Source organism: Patagioenas fasciata, chromosome 2, assembly GCF_037038585.1.
Source record: "Patagioenas fasciata isolate bPatFas1 chromosome 2, bPatFas1.hap1, whole genome shotgun sequence".
Classification (NCBI taxonomy): Eukaryota; Metazoa; Chordata; class Aves; order Columbiformes; family Columbidae; genus Patagioenas; species Patagioenas fasciata.
Window position 1 is genome coordinate 101,173,220 of NC_092521.1, and position 25,765 is coordinate 101,198,984.

General features: G+C 47.1%; 2 long non-coding RNA genes across 2 annotated transcripts in view; one reads left to right on the forward strand and one right to left on the reverse strand.

Moving 5' to 3' along the window:
* Positions 1 to 25,765, reverse strand: part of LOC139827229 (uncharacterized) — a 227,958-nt gene that overhangs the window by 153,383 nt on the left and 48,810 nt on the right. The window lies entirely within an intron of this gene.
* Positions 9,611 to 25,765, forward strand: part of LOC136098356 (uncharacterized) — a 106,611-nt gene continuing 90,456 nt past the window's right edge. The window contains exons 1-2 of the long non-coding RNA XR_011737625.1: positions 9,611 to 9,809; positions 9,951 to 10,083. This is a non-coding gene — a long non-coding RNA (uncharacterized lncRNA). The remainder of the gene's footprint in view (positions 9,810 to 9,950; positions 10,084 to 25,765) is intronic.

Below are 25,765 nucleotides of genomic sequence, written 5' to 3' on the forward strand. Positions count from 1 at the left end.
CCTGACAGAATTAGCTGTGCGAGAGATCATCTATCTAGGACCAAACAGCCAAGAGGGGACAGACCCAGATAGAATCAATTGTACAAAATCTATGTGGCGCAGATTTGTACAAAGTGCACCACCTGCATATGCTAAGTCATTGGCAGGGATGGTCTGGTCGGCTAGAGGTATACAAGAAATTAATGAAGTGATTGAGCAGCTCCGGTACTTTGAGGACAGCCTTGCTGGTCCTCTACGGGCTTGTGTCTCCGCTGTGGAGAAACTGTGTGAAAAATCTGATGACCGGTTTGAAAAGCTGTTGCAAGAAATCAAAGAGCTCAGAGAAGACTCGTACCGTTCACGACCTGCACAAACCTATGTTTCAGCTGTTAGGAGAAGGCGTTTCCAATCTCGAGAGAGAGGGCAGAGACAGCCCACAAAAAGAGGTTCACTGTGGTTCTTCCTACATGAGCAGGGAGAAAACATGAATAAGTGGCATGGAAGGCCTACCTCAGAACTTCAAGAACGAGTACGTGAGATAAAAGGAAAAACTCCTAGGAAGGTGGCTGCTCCAGTTTACAAAAGGAGCAGAAGAAATTCTGATGCTCTTGAAGGAACCTCTAATTCACACCCAGAGACTGTGCAAAACAGGAATTAGAGGTGCCCTGCCTCCAACCAGGTGGAGGAAAGGGATAACAGAGTTTATTGGACTGTACAAATACTATGGCCTGGTACAACACAACCCCAGGAGTACAAAGCTTTAGTGGACACTGGTGCTCAGTGCACAATAATTCCTTCTAATTATAAAGGAACGCAATCCATCAATATTGTTGGAGTGACTGGGGGATCCCAGGAGCTGGCTGTTGTAGAGGCTGAAGTGAGCCTAACTGGAAAAAACTGGCAAAAGCATCCCATTGTGACTGGTCCAGATGCTCCGTGCATCCTTGGCATAGACTACCTCAGGAGAGGGTATTTTAAGGACCCAAAAGGGTATAGGTGGGCATTTGGTATAGCAGCTGTGGACACTGAGAAAATTGAACAGCTGTCTGATTTGCCTGGTCTTTCAGATGACCCTTCTGTTGTAGGACTGCTGATGGTTGATGATCAGCAGGTGCCAATTGCTACCACGACAGTGCATCGCCGGCAATATCGCACCAATCGAGACTCTTTGATTCCTATCCAGAAGCTGATCCGTCAATTGGAAAGCCAGGGTGTGATCAGTAAGACTCGCTCACCTTTTAACAGCCCAATCTGGCCAGTGCGTAAGTCTAGTGATGAGTGGAGACTAACTGTAGACTATCGTGGCCTGAATGAAGTTACACCACCACTGAGTGCTGCTGTGCCTGACATGCTAGAACTGCAATTTGAACTGGAGTCAAAGGCAGCCAAGTGGTATGCTACAATTGACATTGCTAATGCATTTTTCTCTATTCCTGTAGCAGCAGAGTGCAGGCCGCAGTTTGCTTTCACCTGGAGGGGCATCCAGTACACATGGAATCGCTTGCCCCAGGGGTGGAAACACAGTCCTACCATCTGCCATGGACTGATCCAGACCACGCTGGAGCAAGGTGAAGCTCCAGAACACTTGCAATATATTGATGACATCATCGTATGGGGCGACACAGCGAAAGAAGTCTTCGAGAAAGGTGAGAGAATAATTCATATTCTTTTGGATGCTGGTTTTGCCATAAAACGAAGTAAGGTCAAGGGACCTGCACGAGAGATCCAGTTTTTAGGAATAAAATGGCAAGATGGCCGCCGTCAGATCCCAATGGATGTGATCAACAAAATTGCAGCAATGTCTCCACCTACTAATAAGAAGGAGACACAGACTTTCTTGGGCGTTGTAGGTTTTTGGAGAATGCATATTCCTGACTACAGCCACATTGTGAGCCCTCTCTATCGAGTGACTCATAAAAAGAACCAATTTGAGTGGGGCCCTGAACAACGACAAGCCTTTGAACAAATTAAGCGTGAGATAACTCATGCGGTGGCCCTTGGACCAGTCCGAACTGGACTAGATGTTAAAAATGTGCTCTACACCGCAGCCGGAGATAATGGACTTACCTGGAGCCTCTGGCAGAAAGCACCAGGAGAAACCCGAGGTCGACCCTTAGGTTTTTGGAGTCGAGGATACAAAGGATCTGAGGCCAACTATACTCCAACTGAAAAGGAGATACTAGCAGCATATGAAGGAGTTCGAGCTGCTTCAGAAGTGATCGGCACTGAAGCACAGCTCCTCCTGGCACCTCGACTGCCGGTGCTGAGCTGGATGTTCAAAGGGACGGTTCCCTCTCCACATCATGCAACCGAAGTTACATGGAGTAAATGGATTGCACTGATCACGCAACGAGCTCGAATTGGAAGTCCCAACCGTCCAGGGATATTAGAAGTGATTACAGACTGGCCAGAAAGCAAAGACTTTGGGATGTCTCCAGATGAGGAGGAAGTAAAACGTGCTGAAGAAGCACCACCATATAATACGCTTTCAGAGACTGATAAGCAGTATGCACTGTTCACAGATGGATCCTGTCGTCTTGTAGGAAAACATCGAAGGTGGAAAGCTGCTGTGTGGAGTCCCACACGACAAGTTACAGAAGCCACTGAAGGACAAGGTGAATCCAGTCAGTTTGCAGAAGTGAAAGCCATCCAGCTGGCTTTGGACATTGCTGAACGAGAGAAGTGGCCAATACTTTATCTCTATACTGACTCATGGATGGTAGCAAATGCCTTGTGGGGGTGGCTACAGCAATGGAAGAAAAGCAACTGGCAACGCAGAGGTAAGCCCATTTGGGCTGCCACACTGTGGCAAGACATTGCTGCTCGGCTAGAGAGCCTGCCTGTGAAAGTTCGTCATGTAGATGCTCATGTGCCTAAAAGTCGAGCCACCGAGGAACATCTAAACAACCAACAAGCAGACCAAGCTGCTAAGATTAAAGTAGCTGAGGTGGACTTGGACTGGCAACATAAAGGTGAACTTTTCCTAGCTCGGTGGGCCCATGATGCTTCAGGGCATCAAGGTAGAGATGCAACATACAAATGGGCTCGTGATCGAGGGGTGGATTTAACTATGGACACTATTTCACAGGTTATTCATGAATGTGAAACTTGCGCCGAAATCAAACAAGCAAAACGGTTAAAACCTGTATGGTATGGGGGGCGATGGTTAAAGTATAAGTATGGAGAAGCTTGGCAGATTGATTATATTACACTTCCACAAACACGTCAAGGTAAGCGCTATGTACTTACAATGGTGGAAGCAACCACTGGATGCTTGGAAACATATGCCGTACCTCATGCTACAGCCCGAAATACTATCTTGGGCCTTGAGAAGCAAGTCCTCTGGCGGCACGGTACGCCAGAAAGAATTGAATCAGACAATGGTACTCATCTCAAAAACAGTATTATAGACAATTGGGCCAAAGAACATGGTATTGAGTGGGTATATCATATTCCATATCATGCACCAGCCTCTGGGAAAATTGAAAGGTACAATGGTTTGTTAAAAACTACACTAAAGGCACTTGGTGGTGGAACCTTTAAAAACTGGGATTCACATTTAGCAAAAGCCACTTGGTTGGTCAACACTAGGGGATCAACCAATCGAGCCGGGCCTGCCCAATCAGAAATTCTACGGACTGTAGAAGGAGATAAAGTCCCTGTAGTACACATGAAAAATATCTTAGGAAAGGCAGTCTGGGTTACTCCTGCCTCAGGCAAAGGCAAACCTATTCGTGGGATTGTTTTTGCCCAGGGACCTGGCAGCACCTGGTGGGTGATGCTTAAGGATGGAGAAGTTCGGTGTGTACCTCAAGGAGATTTGATTTTAGGTGAAAATATGCAATGCTGAACTGTATGATGTGAATTGCCGCACTAACAATGTTTAATAAGTGTCTTTCAGATCAAGACAATGGTGATGAAACTAGAGCTAGCTTCTTCGAGTGGCGCCCGACACCTTCTTCGAAGTTGGTGTCCTTAACCCACAAACAGTGGTCATGAGATGCACTTGTACGATTTTTCCTGCCCTGGGAGACTGTTGTGACAAAAAGACCTTAATGAACTTTTCAAAGGATGGTCCACTGATTAATTACTCCTGTGTATATATGTACATATATATATATATAGTAGTAGTGATTAATTAGATTGTATTGATAGATTGAATTGATAAGGTTTAAGTATTCAGTGAATGCCATATTATAAGGGGTGGAATGTCCTGGTTTTGTTAAAAACAAGTTTCTTTTTTAGTGAATTTGCCTGTCAGCTAAAGCCTTCATATTAGCTGCATTTTCCTGGAGAACCCGACACATGTTTTGGTTAAACCTAGCAAGGGAATGCAAACTTATTGATAAGCACGGATGGACATCTCGCGAGAGGGGCAACGAGAAACTGGTGACCGAGAGACTGACCAACGGTGTATAACATTCCATTCACGTGAATACTTCATGTAAAAGTGGGAGATCACGAGGATCTCGTCCCTTTTGTCTCTTTCCCTTTTTTTCCTCATGGCTGACATTAGGAGAGGACCTTGCTGGTCGTCCCTGCGAACTGAGGCCTAGTGAGAGACTGAATCCAGCTCCGGTTGGCTACAGAGTCTAATCCAGGACTTTGGGTGCTGGCTCTGCAGTTGCTGAGACTTACAAGATTGGTTTTGTATATTTTGTATTATTTTCTCTATTCTTATTAGTAGCATTAGTAAAACATCTTTAACTTTTCCAACTCTCTTCTCTCTGTCCTTCTTTCCCTCCCGATCGCCTGTCCTGAGTGGGAAGGGGGGAGAGGGAGGGGCAAAAGGGGGAAGTGGGGGGGAGAGGAGGTTAACAATACATCTGCCAGGGTTTGATTGTCACCCCGCAATCATAACCCTCGACAAGAAGCTAAACCAATCTGCCTTAAAAAACTTCAATCAGCCACCAACAACCTAAACAGAACCTTAAACAATCTACAACAAATTACCTAAACCAAACAAAATAAACCAACCTAAACAATCCTAAAACAAACCTATCTAAACCAAATGATCTAAAAAAATCCTACCTAAAACAATCTAAAACTACATAAACCGGCATTTCTCAACCAACCTGAAGCAACCTAGAACCAAACAAGCTAAACAAACTGAAACCAACCAATCTTAACCTAAAATAACCATTAAACAATCTCAAACAACTTAAAACCAATCTAATAAAGGATAAAACTACCTAAAGCGACCGATCTAAACCAACCTCAAAAATACAAAACCAAATGACATAACCTGACCAAAATGACCTAAAGCAAACAACCCAAAGCTAAATAGAACCACTGAAACCAGCCTACAACGACCAAGCTAAAAACCAATCTAGATCAACTCAACTTCAACAACAAAGCTAAAACACCCTAAAAAACCTCAACAACAAAAACCCAACCACCAGCCACCCTACCCCAGGCAGTGTCTCACTTGGATGTGCCTGCAGTCTTGGAAGCCTGACTACCCCAGGTTCTCCTCCTAACGGACCCTGAGCTTGTTTGGAGGTCCTCAAGCACAGCGCAGCTACCGTATACCCTTGACCTAGCTATGGTTCGCCTCTAGCCGGGAACGTCGTCCTCTTTGAGCAAGGCAGGGAAACACGTGGAGCAGGGAAGGAGGAAGGGGACGTCTGCCGAGACAGCAGAAACAGCCCAATCGAGCCTGGTGATTAGTGGGGGGACACGTGTCCCAGCGAGATTGCACTCACATCCAAAGCATCCAGACACAACCGAAAACCAACTAAACACAATGTACATCTAACCAAACCACCTAAAGCACCCTCAACAACCAATCTAAGCCACCCCAGCCTGAAGGAACCCATCTGCAAAACATGCACCGTGCATAACACTGCCCTAAACAACCTACCAGGAAATAACTAAACCAACCTAAACCAAACAACCTGAACCAACCTTAACAGAAACCCTTCAAGCGACCTAAACAATGTAAACCAAACCTGCCTAAACCAACCTACCTAAAAACACAGACACCCACCAACCCACCTAAGCTGCTTACTGAAAAGAAACAACCTCAAATAACCAACCAACCAACCCACCCACCCACCCCCAACTTAAAATCATCTAAACAAACCTCAACCAAACTACAGAAAACAGCCTCAATGAAAACAGCTTCAGATACGCCACCTACAGCAACCGACGGAAGACAACTTCAACCAAAAATCACCTGCATCAAGCAACCTGAACCCACCAGCCTTCAACAACCAGCCTCTCACAACCACCCTCAAAGAACCTGCCTCAAACCAACCTCAAACGACCGCAACAAACTGAACCGAGCTACTAAAACCAGAAACCTAAACCAAACTAACACAGCCAGTGCTAAAGAATCCTCAGAAAACAGCACCAACCAAAGAACCCAGCAAAACCGAGAAAAAGAAACCTCCTCAGCTAAACCACACAGAGCAGCGCTAAGAACATCACATCAAACAACCTGAACCCGCCCACCTAAACTAACCAACCCAAACCAAGCTAAACCATCAAACCTGAAACAAGCAGCTAAGACCGCCAACCTAAACCAAACTTAACAAACCTTAACCTAAAACAACCAGCCTTCAGTGACCTACGAACACACAACCTACCAACAACGTAATACAGCGTCAAACAACCACCTTCGAACAACCAGTCTCAAAAAGCCTACCAAAACCAACTCATAGAAACTGACCTACACCAACCAAACTAAACAAACTTAAAAAACCCCAACAAAACCAGAACAACAGCAACAAGAGAAACAACACCACCACCACCAAAACAAAAAAACAAACAAGGTAGAAAGAAACAGGCAAAACCCAAACAAGTTACAGACAAAGAAGGCAGATGCAGGGAACAGGATGCAGAGGTGTTGCATGGGGACCCAGTGCTTTGGAACAGCCACTGGTGTCCTGTCAGGAACAGGAAGCAACATCCGCAGCTGCCACTCGGCACCTCTCCCTGCGGGCAACACCAGCGCCTGGCCGGGACCAGAGCGCTTCTCGTGCATCCCTGCCCAAGAAGCACAGCAGCAAAACAAGCTGTGGAAGGCAAAACACCTGCTTGTCATCGCTACATGTGATGCTTTGGAAAAGATCCCACAGTACCACATACCTCTTCTTTTGTGCGTGGTCAGTCCCGCGCCTCATTCTCAAGGTTCTCCCTCTTCAGGAACCAGGGAAAGCTTGGCCTCTATTCCTGCTGCTGCTCTCTGCAGCTCTGGGACTTGCCTTTGCCAGCCTGCAAGGGCTGTTTGTTCAAGCTAAAGTGAAGAACGCAGCAGCCTGCTCCTGGCTACACGTGGGCTTGCGTTAAGGATTGTGAGCACTGGCTCTGAAACAGAGTGAGAAACAGAAATGACATCAAATAACATCAAAGGAAGTACATTAAAAAATAAAATCAACCAGAATAAAATAGAAACACTTGTATCCATTGCGTTTTGTGTCCTGGGAAGTGGTTTTTAGGGAAGAGTGAAGGAAGGGAGAGGGAAGGGGGAAGGGAAGGGAAGGGAAAAGAAGGCAGAGGAGAAAAGCAAGCCCTGACAGAGCCCTGAGGGCTCCATACCTGAAAGAAATTGTGCTGTTTTCACCGAAAGCAAACTGATTTTCTTCAGGCAGTTAGAAACCTTTCTTTTTCACAGCTCGCACGCTCATTATTTGGAATTAGTTTGAGAACAAGAGCTAACACCCCAGCACAGAACTAATGCTTGTAATTGCTCTGGTCTGAGAGCCAAGGACATTCTGACTGCTCTGCCCAGGGATGGGACCTGTCGAGGAAGGGGGGCAGAGATGGGACAGAGCTTGACTGACATCCAGGCTGATCAAGAAGAGTATTTCATCCCATTAGCATCACGGTCATTATTATAGGAGGGAGAGGAACTTTCTCACTCCCTCAGGCGTGCAGTGGAATCTTGATCAACTGGCCACATGGGTCAGGAAAGCTACCTGGCAAGCAAAAAGATCCATTGCACTCTTCTGCTCAGCACATCAAGATTTGCCCTCTGAGTCGCGGCAATTTCTTGAATATCACCAAGAATCAAAACAGGTTTCAAAGAGCAACATGGCATGACCAAATAATAAATACTTCTCTTTAAGTCCACTCATTTGTTTAATCTTTGCCTAGACCTTCAGGAAATGGAAAACCAAACTCACTACGGAGAAGTTCAACACAACAACCCACGCCAAATCAAGGCTACCAGGTAGGAACCCGATGACAAGGATCGGTCACGCAACTGCTACTCTATGACAGGGCTGCCCCGAACAGATCACCCCCAAGGATTCAGTCCAAGGCAGAAACTACTCAGCTGGCAAACATTCCAAAAAAACAAACACGTTTTGCTTACAGACCTTACAGCAAGTTTTCCCTCAAGAAACACAAAATGAAACAGCAACAACAAGCAGAAATAATACTCACAAGCCTGTAACCTCTTCGACGGGATTTTCCCGCACCGGCCGACACCGCCGGACCCGGCGGGCACAGCCGCTTCCCCCGCTCCAGCTGCCCGCCAAGCGGCGGCGCCGAGCGCGCCATCCACGCGTGCCGCAAGCGGCCTCGCCCTCTCCGCCCGCCCGCCCGCCCGCCCGCCGGGCACAGGCCGGGCCCCAGCGCAGCCCCGCCCGGGCACCGGGAGAGCGCGGAAGCGTCGCGGCGCCGCTTACCGAGCGGCAGCAGCAGCTGAGAGGGGCTGTCGCTCGCCTTGGCCGCCATGCTGGACACAGACCCGAGCAATCGCTACCGCCTCCCGCAAAGACCGAGCCAGCAGCCACGACGAGCGGATGGCAGAGCCGTCGCTCCTCGGCCCCGCCCCGTGTGCCGGTAAACGCGGGAACGAGCACTGTCTCTTCAAACACCTTTTGCATTCTTCATCCTACAGCACTAAAGAAACAGCAGAATCCCTTAGCACAGGATAATTGTGCAATACAAGTGCCAGGTTTGTCGTGCTGGTAAAAGATATTGTCAAAAGATGTGCGGCTGTCGGTCTTTCCTCAAGACAAAAGGCAAAGGAGCTGGCTCCATCCGAGGCGAGGCAAACCAAATGCAAGCACTGACAGCACTGCAGAGCAAAATGGCCCCGCGACGGGGCCCTCGTGGCCCTGCGGGCCGCCATGCCGGCCACCGCAGCGTTCGCTGGGGACGCCGCGAGCCTCTGTTGTGGCAGTTGGAGCACAGCCGTGCCAGCCGCGCCAGCGCTCGGAGAGAAGAGGCCGCAGCGAGCAGAAGAGAGAAGAGGAGGCTCACGGACCCCCCGGCCCATGGCTCCGCCGCCCAAGAAACGGCGGCAGCCTGTCGCGAGCACCAGCACCGCCCACAGGCAAGAGGAGGAGCCGATGGAGGTTGACCCACCCCGGGAGGAGGAGGAGCAGCCCATGGACATCGACCCGCCTCGGGAGGAGGCGGAGCCGATGGACGTGGACCCGCCTCAGGCAGGGCCGCTGGGGCACAAGAGCAGCATGGGCGGGCAGCCCCCAGCGCCGTGGTGCCCGAAGCGCCGCAGGACAGCCGGGGGCTCTCCCAGAGCCCCCAAGCAGGCGCCTGGGCACAAGCGGCGCCGCCCCCGCAGCCGCCACTAGCCGCCTCCGGGGCATGGGACGGGACGGGATGGGATGGGCCGGGCCGGGCCGGAGCAGCAGCCGCTCTGGAGCCGCAGGTGAGCCCGGCTTCCCAAGCCGCACCCCCGGCCCTCATGCCGGGGCATCTCCTCTGCCCTGGGGCCTGGGGAAGAGGCGAGGAGAGTCGCTGCCATCTTCTGGTCGGCAGCCCCAGAGCACCGGGAGGAGTCCTCAGGAGCCACCACAGACGGCCAGGACACCCAAGGGCAGCGCTGGAGCTGGAGCTTGCCTTCAAGGGAAAAGGTTTGCACATTGCACAAATAAGTCAGACTTTTTCTCCTTCTCCCTGTAGACGTGTATACAGACTCTAGAGTTAATAGAAATGTGTAGATATAGAAAATAAAAAGCAGATGTGTGCGTGCCTGTGTGTGTGTGTGCGCACAGAAGCCCACTGGAGACCGCCAGAGACCGTCGGGGACCGAAGGACGCCGCTGGAGGACGTCGGAGACCAAAGGACAGCGTGGGATCTGCACCTTGCCTTCAAAAGAGGAAAAGTTTGGAGACAAAACCTTACGAGGTATGCTTTGTATTCAGAGCCTGGTCTTTTGGAACCCTTCTCTTACTCCTCTGATTGGGGGAGATTCAAGGGTCTCGTTTACTCATGTGTTCTCTGCTCCTCCTCTCCTTCCCCTCTTGCTGTTTTCCTCCGTCATCTCTGTTGTGTCCTCTTGTTACGTGCAGTAAGTTTCATCTCTGGCATTTTGTTTTCTCTGCCCAGGTTTGCTCATGAATTCTTGACAGGACACTTGGAAGCAGGATTTTCCAAAGTGTTCTTGCCCCCAAGGTCCGTCAGGTGAGAGGCCTTTGGGCACTCTCCCAAGTCCAGGAGATGGCTCCAGTGCAAGGTAGGACAGGCTAGGCTAGGACAGGATAGGCTAGGGCTTGGGCAGGTCCTGGGAGGCGTGAGCAGCCTGTGGGACAAGGAGCCAGGTCTGGCTCACATGCTCAGGGAACAGCCGATCGCCAGCACTGGGGTCAGGAAGGAATTTTTTCCCCCGGGGCAGATTGGCACTGGTCCCCGGGGGTTTTTTGCCTTCCTCTGCAGCATTGAGCATGACCACTTTGCAGAGCTCCTCTGGGCCCTTTTGGCTCGGATCCTGCCTGCTGCTCAAGCACCAGGAAGATGGCCTCTCGTGCCCTGCAGCTGGGGGGAGGAAGGCTTTTTTTTCCCCCAGGTGGGACAGCAAGCGTCTCTGGGGGTTTTTTGCCTTCCTCTGCAGTGCTGAGCACGGCCCCTTGCCACGGCTTCTTTGGGCCATTTGGGCTGGGTGCCTGCTGCTCCACGAGCTGGCCCTAAACTTAGCTAGAACAGCACACCCAAACCAGCATAGAACAACTCACCTAACCCAACCTACAACAACAGCAAGCAACTAACCAACCTTCAAGAACCTAAAATAAAATAAAAATAAACACTTTGTATCCATTGTGTTTTGTGTCCTTGAAAGTGTTTTTTAGGGAAAAGAGGAGGGAGGGGGGAGAGAGAGGGAGGGAGGGAGGGAGGGGGAGTGAGGAGAGAGGGATAGGACGGGGAGGGGGGACAGAGCGGGGAGCGCGGGAGAGAGAGGGGAAGGGGGTGGGGGGAAGAGGGGGGGAGAAGGGGTGAGAGACAGGGGATGGGGGGGAGGGGAGATGATAGAGGGAACTACCATTTTAAGGGTTAACTAAACATATCATGGGTGCCTACTAACAAACTACCACTTTAAGGCTTAGGCACACAATAAGTGCTTAGTTTAGAGCTTTATGTAGACTTATGCTAAGAAAAACAGAACTCCCTCGAATGCCAAGAAGTTTTACTGCACCCAGTTGTAAACTTGAGGAGACAAGATAACAAAGATTTAGAGCAAAAGGGGGTGCCAGCCTGGTTTCAATCGACTTGGCAGCTTGGGTCCCAGTCAATTCAACATAATGAGCCAAAGGTAAAAAGTTCACTGTGAGGAAGCTGAAGGAGCCCTCATCCAAAGACCCCTCCTCAAGACCACCAGATGGCACTGCGCAGGCGCAACAGGGAGCTGTCTAGGAGGAGACTTTGCAAATTATGACCTGGGACTCATTTTAATAAGAAGCGGGGAAAGGTTATGAATAAGTATAGGCGTTCCTGGGGTCATTATGAATACCTAACACCTTGCTGTATTTAAACACACCTCATAGTGTTAGAAGGTGCGCATGAACGGTGGAACGATCCCCCTTGCGCCCGATATCAGATAAACACACCCGCTTTATAAACCTTGCACGTTGTCAAGTTTTATGACTTTATAGGTTGTAAAGTTGCTTCCACGTATCAATTTTGGCGACCACGAAGGCACAAGCTCTGCCCGGCTGTGCGGACCGCCTGAGAGAAACGGACCTCCCAGACGTGTCCCGAACCTTTTATTTCAGAGGGGCTCCGTTCCACTCCGGCTGGTCACCGCGGGGGCAGACGACGACTTTTTGAATTAAGCGGATAAGGTATGCTGCTGTTTTACTGTAACGTGGGCCTGTAACATGGGGGGCCAGCAACTGGCGAGGGAAGCCTCCGCATGGCCAGATTCCCCATACTGCTGTAAATGGGCACCTACCTAAGGGGGCTACTGACTTGACTCCACCAGAAGGGGGTCAGCCGCTAGCCATCTTGGGGGTAGATCGAGTAACCCTGAGTGAGCCTTCTGTTGCGTCCCGGTCACGGGAGCCAGGATGGACCCGCTAATGACTGCATGGAAGTGGGAGAAGGGTAAACAGACTCTCCGCTCGTGGGTTCGAGTCCCCCCATGGCAACTGAAGCTTTATAACAGAACCAACCTAAGCCACCCAACCTCAAATCATCTAAACAACCTCAACCAAACCACCTACACCAACCTCCAACAAAATACTGAAAACAACCTCAATGAAAACAACTTCACATACCCCACCTAAAACAACCAAGGGGAAAACAACTTCAACCAAATATCACCTCCATCAAGCTACCTAAACCCACCAGCCTTCACCAACCCAGCCTCCCACAACCACCCTCAAAGAAGAACCTGCCTCAAACAAACCACCTCCAACCACCTCAACAACCTCAACCAAGCTACCAAAACCAAAAACCTCCCTCCACCAAAACAGCCCCTGCTTGGAAGGGCTCCAGCCCGGCTGCAACATCCGCAGCTGCCACTCGGCACCTCTCCCTGCGGGCAACACAAGCGCCTGGCAGGGACCAAAGCGCTCCTCGTGCATCCCTGCCCAAGAAGCACGGCAGCAAAACAAGCTGTGGAAGGCAAACAGTCTGCTCGTCATCGCTACGTGTCACGTAGCTCTGGAAAACATCCCACGGTACCACACCCGTCATCACCATCTTCTCCTCCTTCTTCTTCTTTTGGGCATGGTCAGTCCCGCGCCTCATTCTCAAGGTTCTCCCTCTTCAGGAACCAGGGAAAGCTTGGCCTCTATTCCTGCTGCTGCTCTCTGCAGCTCTCAAAATCACTCTCTTTATGCCTCAGGAAAGGGTTTGTGTCCAGCTGGATTGAGTCCCTGGTCTTCCTTGCTGTGGGACCCAGTGTTTATACTACAGGATTATTAGTTTCTCAATTCCTGCTAATATAGATACTGCCAGTATCTCCACAGACATAATTAAAACACTGTATTTTAAAGAAATTAACCCCACATTTGCATATATTGTTCCGTAGTTGCCATGTCAAAACTGCCTGCACCACATTAACTCTCCCTGTGACATAGACACAGTATTAAGAATTACCGTAATTCTTCATCTGTCTGATTATGGAAATAATTTACCTATCTCTTACAGGACCTTCCTGTGGTCTTTCAAAGATAACATATGGCTGTAGAGCAGATAATGAGATGAGAGACATAAATAAATGCATTCATGCTTCTTGTAATTTAACCATCTTATGATACTTCAGAAAAAAAAAAATAGCTTAGAACAAAATCAATACATCATTCTTAAATTGCTGTCCTGCAAGAGAAAGAGAAGCAAAACTCTTTGAACTCTCCCACAACCCCCTCTTGCCCCATGCATCTCCCCTGAAACAGCCTTATTGAAATTGGCTGCAAACAGCTACTCACAACCACCTTCCTCCATTGCAAGCAGCTGCTGGTTATGAAGCTGTATCTTATAAGAACCTTTCGCACTGAGGAGTCACAAGATTTCCCAGCTCTTGCCTTACTCATATTTCATTCACATCTGCGTACACACTCCAGGAGCATTTGCTTCACTCGTTCTGTGTGACTCAGACACATAAGAAGTAAACTCCTACCTGTTACTGCCCACAGTAGCAGGCAGAGAACACCAGGTCCAAATGCCATGCTGCACCAGGAAGGCAGCAACAAGTACTTTTTCAACCAGCTGCATGGAAATTGTAGGTCTTAATGTCGGTTTCCTCTAATATTTAGTACCCTGCTGTGGCCATGAGCACTGCAACAGACAGCACAAGAAGAAATAGGTCAAATGTGAGTGTTAATTAGAATGTCACAGTAAAAGCCAATAGACAAGTTAAATACAGGCTTTATTATTACTTCCTGATGGATGACAACAGATCAGGCAAGCTGAAGATACGGAACAAATCACCTACCTGGAAATCTCATTTGTTGGAGATGCAGAAATGTCCCAGAAATATTTGCAGGCATGGGCTTCTGTACCTCAAAACCTAGAAATGCTCTGTCTGCAGTTATCCAGATCCTGGTTTTGCTCTGGCTTTAAACAGCAACTAGCAGGTACCCCTAACCAAGGAATAATGTACAGTATGGCCATGCTAAAATCCATGCAGAGTTAAGTCAGCTCTTGTGGCAGGCACTTCCACTTGCTGAACTTCACGAAGGTCTTGTCAGCCCATGTCACAGCCTGAGGGCCCTCTGAATGGCAGCACAACTCTCTGGCATATCTGCCACTCCTCCCAGTTTGGTGTAGTCAGCAAACATGCTGAGGGTACACTCTGCCCCAATGCCCAGATCACTAATGAAGATGTCAAACAGGACTGAACCCAGGACTGACCCCTGGGGTACACCTCTAGTACTGGCCTCCAGTCAGACTTTGTGCCACTGACCATCACACTTTGGGCACAGCCATTCATTCAGCCAGTTTTCAGTCCACCTCACTGTCTGCTTATCCAGCCTGTACTTCAACAGCTTCTCCACAAGGATATTAAGGGAAACAGTGTCAAAAGCCTTAATGAAGTCAAATCAGGCAATATCCACTGTTCTCCACTCATCTACCAAGCCAGACTCCTATAATGAAATGACTAAGAGGTTGGTCAAGCATGATTCTTCCCTTGGTGAATCCATCTTGCCACTCAGATATGCAGACAGTGATCTCCAGCTGAAAACAGAAGATTCCTTAAGCCTTTCGAGCTGAACCCACTAGCACATACCTGCACCTGCTGATCATCTGCGGATTTATTCTAATGCATTACTCAAGGTGATTATTTTTATTTAGTGTTTTATTTCACAACTTTCAAACCAAACAAGTGAGGCAGATGAGCATTTTTTTTCATAAATTTCACCTTTCAACAGTTTTTTAAATGTTTCTTCTGCTTTTGAGAATGAGAAGAACATAGATAGGACAGTCAACCTAATAAGTATTTCCACTTTGTTAACACATATACACCAAATACCTCAGCAGACTGAGTGGTAAGGAAGTTATTATTACAGTAAAACCATAATTTCACTCACAGCCTTTTCCCTGTTTCTATGGAAATCTGTCAGCCACAAAAAAAAAAAAAAAAAAAAAAAAAAAAAAGTTATTACCAAAACTCTGGGTTTCTGAGATATTGTGCATTTGCTGTAACCTTCCCTCATTCCCAGAGCAGTCAAATGGACTAGATGCCTAAGAGAGACTTTCAGTCCTTTAGCCCAAGGAAAAATGCATCAGGCTTGGTATCAGAATATCACATGGTCAGAATTAACACTGATCAGATCACAGAAAAATATTTTTGTTTATTTTATGGGTCTTTTTCCTCTGCAAGGTCTATCTCACTGCCATTAAAATGAAACAAGTCGCTGCTTCTATATCCTACAGAAGAGTTGACTGAGGAGACCACATGATTACTTCTAGCAATACCAAGAACAACACTGAGAGACCATGCAAATGTTCCAGACTTTTGCAGCATTGCTTGTCCTGAGTTCAGAAACCCAAGCAGTTATAGCAAACATTTCTGGGGGGAAGGGGAGTGGCAGCATTTATTTATTTATTTTTATTAAGGAAGCATGAGTTACCAAAGCTACAGAATGGTAGACTTTGTACTGAATGCACAATTTTCATTGTATCCTTACAGGACACACCAAATGAGGATACAGTGAATGCACAAAAACAGCACTGTGACCTCCTGCGTATCTTTGTGGCTACACATCTACTGATGTTTAATTTCCACATAACAGAAGAGCTTGTGTTCACTATAAAATTAGCTTGCATTTCCTGATATTAGGATCAAGCTCAGACACAGCATCCATGGGTCACCACAATTCAGTGCACAGCTTCAGATCCACAGATGAGAACATAACTACCAGACACCTCATGCTTTCTTAAACAGTTAAGACAGTAAACGCCACTGCAGTATGTGCATGCAATGCTCCTCTTATCTTCCCCATGATACTGTACTGTTCCCCACACATGCAAGTTTCATCACACAAACACAAGAGACATCGAAATTTAAGATGGCCGGCCATGAGATTCCAGCAGTTAAAAATAAAGCCACAAGATTAGCTTTCTAGCTGAATCTCTGTCCTTCAGTGATATCACAAAGCCTCTTATTCTTGTGAGAATACAAGCAGACACCACTGCTGGTAATGACTGTGGAATTTCTTGGCTTTCAGCAGTTCAAGCCTAACTGGCCCTCTTAGCTACATGAGGAATGGCAGCCTTAAGAACTGTATATGCAGGTATGATAAATATATATGTATATGTGTGTATTATACCTATATTGTCTTACTCTGAAAGCCATATTTTTCTGTTCCAGAGGGCAGCTTTTGTCAGTGCTCTAGCCAACAAGAGAAGGGGGAGTTCTAACTGGTTCCTCAATACAAGCATTTTGACTTCGCAGTCTATTAAACATTTGCAATTGCTGATCAGGACCACAACATCTTTTGGCAGATAACACACGAAATACAACAGCTCTCCAAGGAAAAGGAATTGCCTGAATTGTCCCCCTCTCCTCCACCCAAAAATCTCACTCTGCATTTTGGTTCATCCGGACCTTAATGCAAACTCAGTTTTCTCCCTTAGAGAAAGGGGGCAGTGAAGCAGAACTACATTGTCACCTCTTACACACAGAATCACAGAATGTTAGGGATTGGAAGGGACCTCAAAAGATCATCTAGTCCAATCCCTCTGCCAGAGCAGGAACACCTAGATGAGGTTACACAGAAAGGTGTCCAGGTGGGTTTTGAATGTCTCCAGAGTAGGAGATCACAACCCCCCTGGGCAGCCTGTTCCAGTGCTCTGTTACCCTCACTGAGAAGTTTCTTCTCATATTTAAGTGGAACCTCTCGTGTTCCAGTTTGGACCCATTACCTCTTGTCTTACCATTGGTTGTCACTGAGAAGAGCCTGGCTCCATCCTCATGACACTCACCCTTTACATATTTATAAATATTAATGAGGTCACCCCTCAGTCTCCTCCAAACTAAAGAGACCCAGCTCCCTCAGCCTTTCCTCATAAGGGAGATGCTCCACTCCCTTAATCATCTTCATTGCCCTGCGCTGGACTCTCTCCAGCAGTTCCCTGTCCTTATTGAACGGAGGGGCCCAGAACTGGACACAATATTCCAGATGTGGTCTTACCACAGCAGAGTAGAGTGGAAGGAGAACCTCTCTGGACCTACTAACCGCCCCCCTTCTAATACACCCCAGGATGCCATTGGCCTCCCTGGTCACAAGGGCACAGTGCTGGCTCATGGTCATCCTGCTGTCCACCAGGACCCTCAGGTTCCTTTCCCCTACATTGCTCTCTAATAGGTCATTCCCCAACTTATATCATAGAATCATTTTGGTTGGAAAACACCTTTAAGACCATCAAGTCCAACAACCAAACACTCCCAAGTCCACCTCTAAACCACGTCCCTAAGAACCTCATCTTTCAAACACCTCCAGGGATGGTGACTCAATTATTTCCCTGGGCAGCCTGTTCAATGCTTGATAACCCATTCTGCAAAGAAATTTTTCCTAATATCCAATCTAAACTTCCCCTGGTGCAAATTGAGGCCGTTTCCTCTTGTTCTATCACTTGCAGCTTGGGAGAAGAGACCAACACGCCCCCATGCTACAACCTCCTTTCAGGTAGTTATAGACAGTGATCAGGTCTCCCCTCAGCCTCCTTTTCTCCAGGCTAAACAGCTCCAGTTCTCTCAGCTGCTCCTCATCAGACTTGTGCTCCAGACTCCTCATCAGCTTCGTTATCCTCCTCTGAACTTGCTCCAGCACCTCAAGGTCTTTCTTGTAGTGAGGGGCCCAAAACTGAACACAGGATTCCAGGTGCTGCCTCAACAGAGCTGAGTAAAGTGGCACAATCACTTCCCGAGTCCTGCTGGCCACACTGTTCCTGATACAAGCCCAGACCAGATGCTGTTGGCCTTTTTGGCTACGTAGGCACAGCATTGGCTCATGTTCACCCAGCTGTCAATCAATACCCCCAGATTCTTTTCCTCTAGGCAGCTTTCCAGCTACTCTTCCCTGAGCCTGTAGCACTGCCTGGGGTTGTTGTGATCCAAGTGCAGGACCTGGCCCTTGGTCTTGTTGAAGCTCATACAATTGGCCTCAGCCCAATGACCCAGCTGCTCCAGATCCCTCTGTAGAGCCTTCCTATCCTCCAACAGATCAACACTCCCACCCAATCTGGTGTCATCTCCAAACTTAGTGAGGGTGTACTCAATCCCCTCATCCAGATCACTGATAAAGAGATTAAACAGCTGGCCCCAGTACTGAGCCCTGGGAAACACCATTCATGACCAGCCACCAACTGGATTTGACTCCATTCACCACAACTGTTTGGGCCTGGTCTTCCAGTCAGTTTTTCACCCAGTGAAGAGTATGGCTGTCCAGGCCATGAGCTGCCAGCTTCTTCAGAAGAATGCTGTGGGAAACTGTGTCAAAGGCTTTACTAGAACACACACCATCAATACAGCCAGAGGTTAGGCATCTAAATAAAGGGAATAATTTTCAAGCCCTTCAGCAGATGTGGAAGATATCAGAGAGTCATCAATGTTTACAACCTGTGCAAAGTCACCTTCCTCTCCTACACAATTTTCTATAATAACAATAGGGACCTATACTTGAAAACAAAACAATGACTACTGATGGTAAGCTATTGTAGCTACAGGGTATAGCTATAATTGCTAGTGTCTCTACTTTATTCAGAGGGGCTCCCACAGGTCTCGTTGAAGGCTGACATTGGACTGGCATTACGTCCCAACTCTAAATAGATTTCCTCAGTCAAGGTCAGGGCACAAACAGAAGTTAATTGTGACAAAACAACAAACTGAATAGCTGAAAATACCCTGCCCTGTTATACTGGATGGACTACGTCTTCCACTGACACCCACAGCCCTGTCAACTGCTAAGTGACACAACTGGACAAACAAAAACAAAACAGCAGTGGTTCATCCTGTAATTTCATCCTACAAAATCTAAGTAGTCTTTATTATAAATGCTGTGGAGAGAGCAAACAACAGTGGAAATCCTAAAGGTGAGATGCCTAGTAGGCATATATGGTGTCAAGAATTATTTACAGAGAAGAAAAAAATACTCAAGAAACACCAATGAATGGTGGAACTGCTCTGCTGAGAAATTAAATCACTATTATTAGTGTTGGGATTTACATCATATTGTGGCATAAGGGGAAAAAGGTCAGAATAATTCAGCATTGTTACTGCTTAATTTGCAATACAGACATTTGTATAGCCTCAAGGTAAGCCAGACCGGCAGAGAGGGGGCACCCACTAATCAAAAACTAACCTCAGTAAGAGTTAGTAGTGCAGACTGAGATCATTAGAGATCCAAGAGCCCTGCACTCACCACTGGCAGGCCAGGGACATGGAAATATCTGCCCTCAGAAGGGAGGTGAACTATATAAGACAGTTCCTCTAAACCATCATACTCTGGTTTCCACATGTCTTCCATTTTCACAAGAACATGGCCTCACTTATCAATTCTCTCTGCTATCATAAAATATGTATTCTGCAGCGAAAATGAGGCGAGATCTGGAAAGTGAGAGAGCTTGAAGCAATAAGATGGTATCTTGTCACTTCCACAGCCCAGAAGCAAGATATTGTCCTCTCAATTTTATCTAACCCGTCATAAGCCTCTCATGTAGGGTATTTCAGAATATCTCTCTGTTTTCCCAGTATTTAACTACTTTTACAACAGGAAAACAGATCACAGAAGAAACATAAGATCAGTTTTAAGCTTTGGATGGAAAAAAAGAGATTTCAGACTGCCTGGAAGAAGGAGACATACACAAAAAACTTGGTACGAATCTCTTCGAGTCTCGCAAAGCTCAAAGTTGTTACTGTCCGCCGGCCGAATGAAGGTCTGTGTGACAAAGTTGTGTGGTCTCAATCCATTTCTAGTTCAAGAGTCATCATGACAGAAAGCAACAAATACAGCGAGCCGGACTGCACGGCGGGCTGTGACTAGACACCGAGACATCCTTCTGTGGCAGAGGTACGATGTGTAAGTGAGAGCTGATGCTTTTGGAGAAACTTGAGTAAATTTTAAGGAGAGTTATAAGAAAGATACATAGATAGTTTAAACTGGATCACGTGAGTGCGGAGAACATGATAATTTATTGATTTTGCACTTGTTCAAGGTCAAAAATGACTACAAAAAAAACTACAAAAATAGCTTTTCTATAACACTGGGTTGAAACTAAGAGGATTTTTTTTTCACCATTTAAGACTATAAGCACTCTATTAATTGATTCAAATAACTGTTGTGCTGCAGTTCTTAGAATTTTTAATTTTTTTCCTTAAGTGCTATTTCCTGAACTATAGTAATTCTTGGAAGTCTCAACCTTCGGTAGAAAAAAAATATTCTCTCTCTCATTGTTGCAGAGAAAGTCCTACAATTTGAACCCACAAGATTTACAGTCTTTCACAGATCATCAAGACTTTAAATACTGGATTTTTTTTTTTTCTTAAAGAAAAATTTCATGGAACAAAGTCATGAACATGTTTAAGTCAGTGTCAGTATTTAGGACATCTCATTTTTGATACTTGAACTCTTGCAACGGTTAATACCACTATTCAATATCTAATACTTTAAAAAAAGTAAAATCAAATCTTTTTGTAACTTGATCTCTACTGAAGCATCAAAGCTAATATTTGCAGATCCAGAGGACTCAAGTCTGTAAATACACCATATAGGAACCCTGGACATGGATTGCAGAAGTGCTGAACACAGAGATGTTCACAATTCAAAGGAAACTGCAGACACTATCTCCAAAATGTAGAGGCTGTCTGCCACATAAAACATGAGGTTGTCTTGAAACAATGAAAGCTTACAACTTCAGCCAAAGCAATACCACCTACATAAAGGGGAGCAAAAGCTTTTGTATTATTTATTGTCCAGTGCAATTTGACTTGTTGCAATAAAATCAACTACTAGATTTTACTTCAACATTGTAGCAGTAATAATATCCATGATACAAGCATTGTGGAGGGACACAATCCAAAGCTACGACATTAAAATTTAAGTTTTACTGCAAAAGTTCTCTGGAACCCACTTCACTTAAAATGAAAAGCAAACTTTCTGTTTTATGGCCTTCAGGTGATTTATATTATCTTCATTAATCAACAATACACCATATCATAGAAAAAACAACAGTCTGACACTTGAAGTCAAATAGATGTGCTAGGATTTGGGGTAACATTTTTGTATTAGATGACCATGGTGTCATAAAACCAGACTTAGAAGTTACATAAGTGCATCTAATTTACGATAGCCTTCAAAGGCCGTTCACAGATTGACTGGCAGAGATTGGCTCAAGCAAAGTAAGCACTAATGTCAACAAGCTAACTGACCATTTTTGATGTTAGAGGGCTGAACACACAGACACTGCCTGAAATACAACCACACGCACTGCAGGGAAAAAGCTCGCATAAGGTGGCGTGGGTACAACAGGAGATAGCCAGAAAAAAAAAAAACAATATCTTGCAAGTGAAATACATAAATACTCTCTCCATTTGTACCTTGCTATTTTATCACCTTCAAGAAAAGACTCTCAATGCAGTTGGATGCTGTACATCCACTTCTATACTTGAAACCTTGTGTGTTGATGTAAGAGCAGAGAAATTAGTAAATTTTCTTGGCTAAGAAAGGGGGGTGGGAAAGGGGGAAGTCTTTTCACTCACATGATCAAGCCAAGTTTTATGGTCTGGTCTCCTGCAGAGAAAAAGTCTACTTGACTGCTTTGCAAATAGGTCCCTTTATTTACTCACAGTTCCCTTTAAGCCATTGAGTGATTTCAACCAGAGAACAGATTACCAGCAAGTAATTAGGTTCCTATCACTTCTGTAAAAATACCAAGCCAGAGAAGGCAAAACTGCAATTTGAACTTCTACATGCCCACCCATCCAATTTGCATAATTGAAAATGGTAGCCCATGTGTTGCACCATCAGTGCAAACTGTAGAAAGAGGAGACTACCTGGAAAAAATGTAGAGGCATATGCAAAGAAAATGGAAAAATCTTTGTTTGACCACAAGAGATAAATTCACAGAAATTTTCATTAACTCTGCTGTTCAGAAAACTACTTGTTATAAACAGATATATATACTGTTATATACGGATATATATTACTTGCTTGTTATAAACAGATAAAGCACACGTGCACATACCCTCTCCTAAGATGCAAACCTCTGGAGCCCTACCTCAGGTAACTGAGCACATTTTATTTCTTTAAAATCCACCTATATTTAACAAGTGAAACTCTTCATAACACGCAAAAGAGTTAATAAACTGTACAGATGACAGATTTAACACGGAAAAAGCATCAGGACAGGAAACAGCCACCAAACCACCTCTTTGTCAAGGTTAACTAGCTGAAAACTGGCATCAGGCAAACCACATTCGTATTACCTCCAACTGGATTGACTGATTGCCTCTGCTCAGCACAAAGTCACATCATCCTGAAAAGTACTTCACAGTCATACCCTGGCACCATTCAGAATGAGATTAGGTACTTAAATGGAAAAGCAACAATATCTGCAGTTAAATTAGATTATAAATTTGTACAGAAAAACACTTTGTGACAGAAATTGAAAACTAACTGCCTGACAGTAGGAACGATTTCTCCCCATGGGTACAATATCCATTACAGGGGTTCTGTGCTATCCCTGCAGTGCTGAAATTGGAGGCTGCTAGATACACAGCACCTGGTTAATCGCCAATTTCCTACTAAGAATATACATTTACTATCACTATCAAAACTGGCAAACATAAAACATCACCACATTTTCTAAAAGGAAAGATCTAAAAGTGAAGTCCAGACAACCAATATGCAAAGAAGCCCACAGTAAGCCTACTTTATTCAACATCACAGAAGGTACAGATGAAAAGGGTCTGAAGGGCTTCATCTGAAACAGGTACCACATCTGTACACATAGGGAGGAGAGGGGATCAAATTCTTCTAAAGCGCTGTTGATGGAGATTTCACTAGCAGGTTCAGAAACCTGTCCATGGAAACTATTCCATCTCCGCACCACTGAAATCAGCAGCTTGCTCAGCATCCAAAACTAACACGGTGAGAGGTCAGCTGTGTGCACAGCTGAACTAAACCACACCAGCTCCAGGTCACCAAAACTCCTTCACTCCATGCGGCTCATTAGAACTGACAGAATTGCAGCTCACTGACAAGCAACTGGTGGATTTGTAACAGCTTTGTATTTGCATGCATTTTCTGTGGAACCTGAAGCTTTCAGAAGTGTCACAGAAGTGCACTACAAGATATTGTAAAGGCAAAGGCAGATACACAATCAACCCCAAAGAGTTAAAAGGCCAGTATACCCTATATCAACTCCATTATCTTATCATGCAGACATGAGAGTGCTCCTACAGCACAAACAGACAGGGAGAGACAGAGGGCAGACCAGTTTGTGCTTCAAGCTGCTTCCTCAACTATCTGACTATTCGTAGGTTATCTATGATACGTTTTGAAGGGGATCAGAAGAATGATGGAACTGTCTTTTGCTTTTGTATGGCAATTGTAATGTAGATAGCACAAAAAAACTGTAGCAATATAAAAATCACATGTAGTATTTTCTTCTGTTTAAGCTCTGCTTTTCAGAAAGCAATCTGACAAAGCATTTCACATATTACATGTTAGTACCACGCTCACACATAAACACAGGTTTAAGCTGTAACAAACACATACTTTGGCAGAAGACAGGAAAGCAACTTGGCAAGAGTAATATTCTTACGTTCTTTGGATATATAAATATCCAAATATATATGCACGCACACACGGAGAATATAAAAAGCTATGATTTCTGCGTTCAGATTAGATACAGCTAAATGCACAGGCACACTTAGGAAACATCCCATCAAAACTGCTTGATCCTTCATACGCAAATATATATATGAAAAGATAGATTTATTTACATACATATATTAAAATGTATCTGCAAATTAAACACCCAAACATAAACACATTCCCGCAACACAGCCTACTGTTGTTTCTCCCCACACTCCCGGCCTAACAGGTTGCACACACACACAACACGGATTTTGTCACACACACACGAAAGAGGGAGGGAAGGAGAGAGGGAGAACTCCCCGCAGCCCGGACCACCGCCACCGCTGTCCCGCCAGCACGGCGCTCACATCTCCTCCCGGAGCCCTTCGCCCACCTTCCACTCCAGCCCCTCGCCGGGGAGCCGGAGCGGCCGCCCAGCGCTGAGCTCGGGGATCGGTCACCCGAAGCCCAAGCGGGGAGCTGGGCAGCGCCGACTCGGTTTTCCACGCCTCCCCACCCGCGCCGGCACCTGCGGCCGCACCCAGGCCGCGGGCGAGCCTACCTGCCGTCAGCGGAGGGCAGGGGCCGGCGGAGCCCCCGCGACGCCCTTCCTCCTTTCCTTCCTTCCGCGGGTACTCAGCGCGGGGTACCGGGAACCAGCGCGGTGCTGGGGGCCGGGGGCGCTCGGCGGGGCCGGGCCGGGCGGCGAGGTGCCTCCCGCCTCCTCCCGCTGCTGACTCAGGAGCAGGCGCCGTCCCTCCGCACACCTCCCGGGGGCGGCCGCCGCGTTCCGCGCAGGATCGCCGCCCGGAGACCCCCGCCCAACACGCACCGCCCGCTGTAGGCTGCCAAGCCGGCTGCAGCTGAGGGAGCCACACCTGTGGGCAGCGGCAGCGACGCTGGGAAGGGAGAAGAGGGTTTGGGAAGCGATCGCCGTGGGGGACGCGAGGTTGGTCCGATTCCATCCCAAGCGGGAGCGCGGGGACCTCCCGCCGGCAGCGAGACGAAGAGGCGCCGCGCCTCCATCTTGAGGAGGGGGCGCGGGAGAGACGCTGGGGGCAGCAAATGGCGCCGCCCCCCGGCCGGGCTGCGAGCTCCAAATGGCACCTCCGGCGCACCTGGCCGGTGTTAGACCCTCTGCGGCCGTGGCGGGTGATGCCGGTCCCGCTCCGATGCCGCCCCCGCGCAGCGGGGTCCCGGTGCAGCAGAGCCGTGTTACCTCCCGCAGGGTTACCCCGAGAGGGGGTTTACCTTTCCAGAGGCTTGACCTCGGTGCTGCTGCGGGATATGAAGCAGCAAGAGGCTCCCAGGTCTTAAGACCTTAAGCAAAGGTCTGAAGATGTTGAACCAACGATCTGTCGTGAGAAGGTAGCTGAGACCTCTGTGCTGCCTGACTTTGTGTACGGCGCTCGTAAGGCGACCGCGGCGTCCATGTCGTCTGCCGAGGAGCTTGGAAGGTGGGATCCCACCACTTTTGTATGGTCGTGTTGCATGGAAGTCTTCAGACCCTTGTCCCCTGCATGTCTTTTCACTGTTCTGTGTCCACATGTGTGTTTTGGGGACACTGTCACTCCTGGTAGGGATTTTCCCCAGCAGGAGTCTGGCACTCATCTGGCATGAGCTGCGCTGCCCCCAGTCTACGCTCTACTTACAGTTCTACCTTCCTCCTGATTATTACCTGTCTGATTTTCTGAAAAACTTTGTGCCAGGGACCTGACACTGCTCAGCTGACAAAGCCCCATGTCCCAACAGCAAGTATCTCTGAAACCTTTGTAAGAGGACCCATGGCT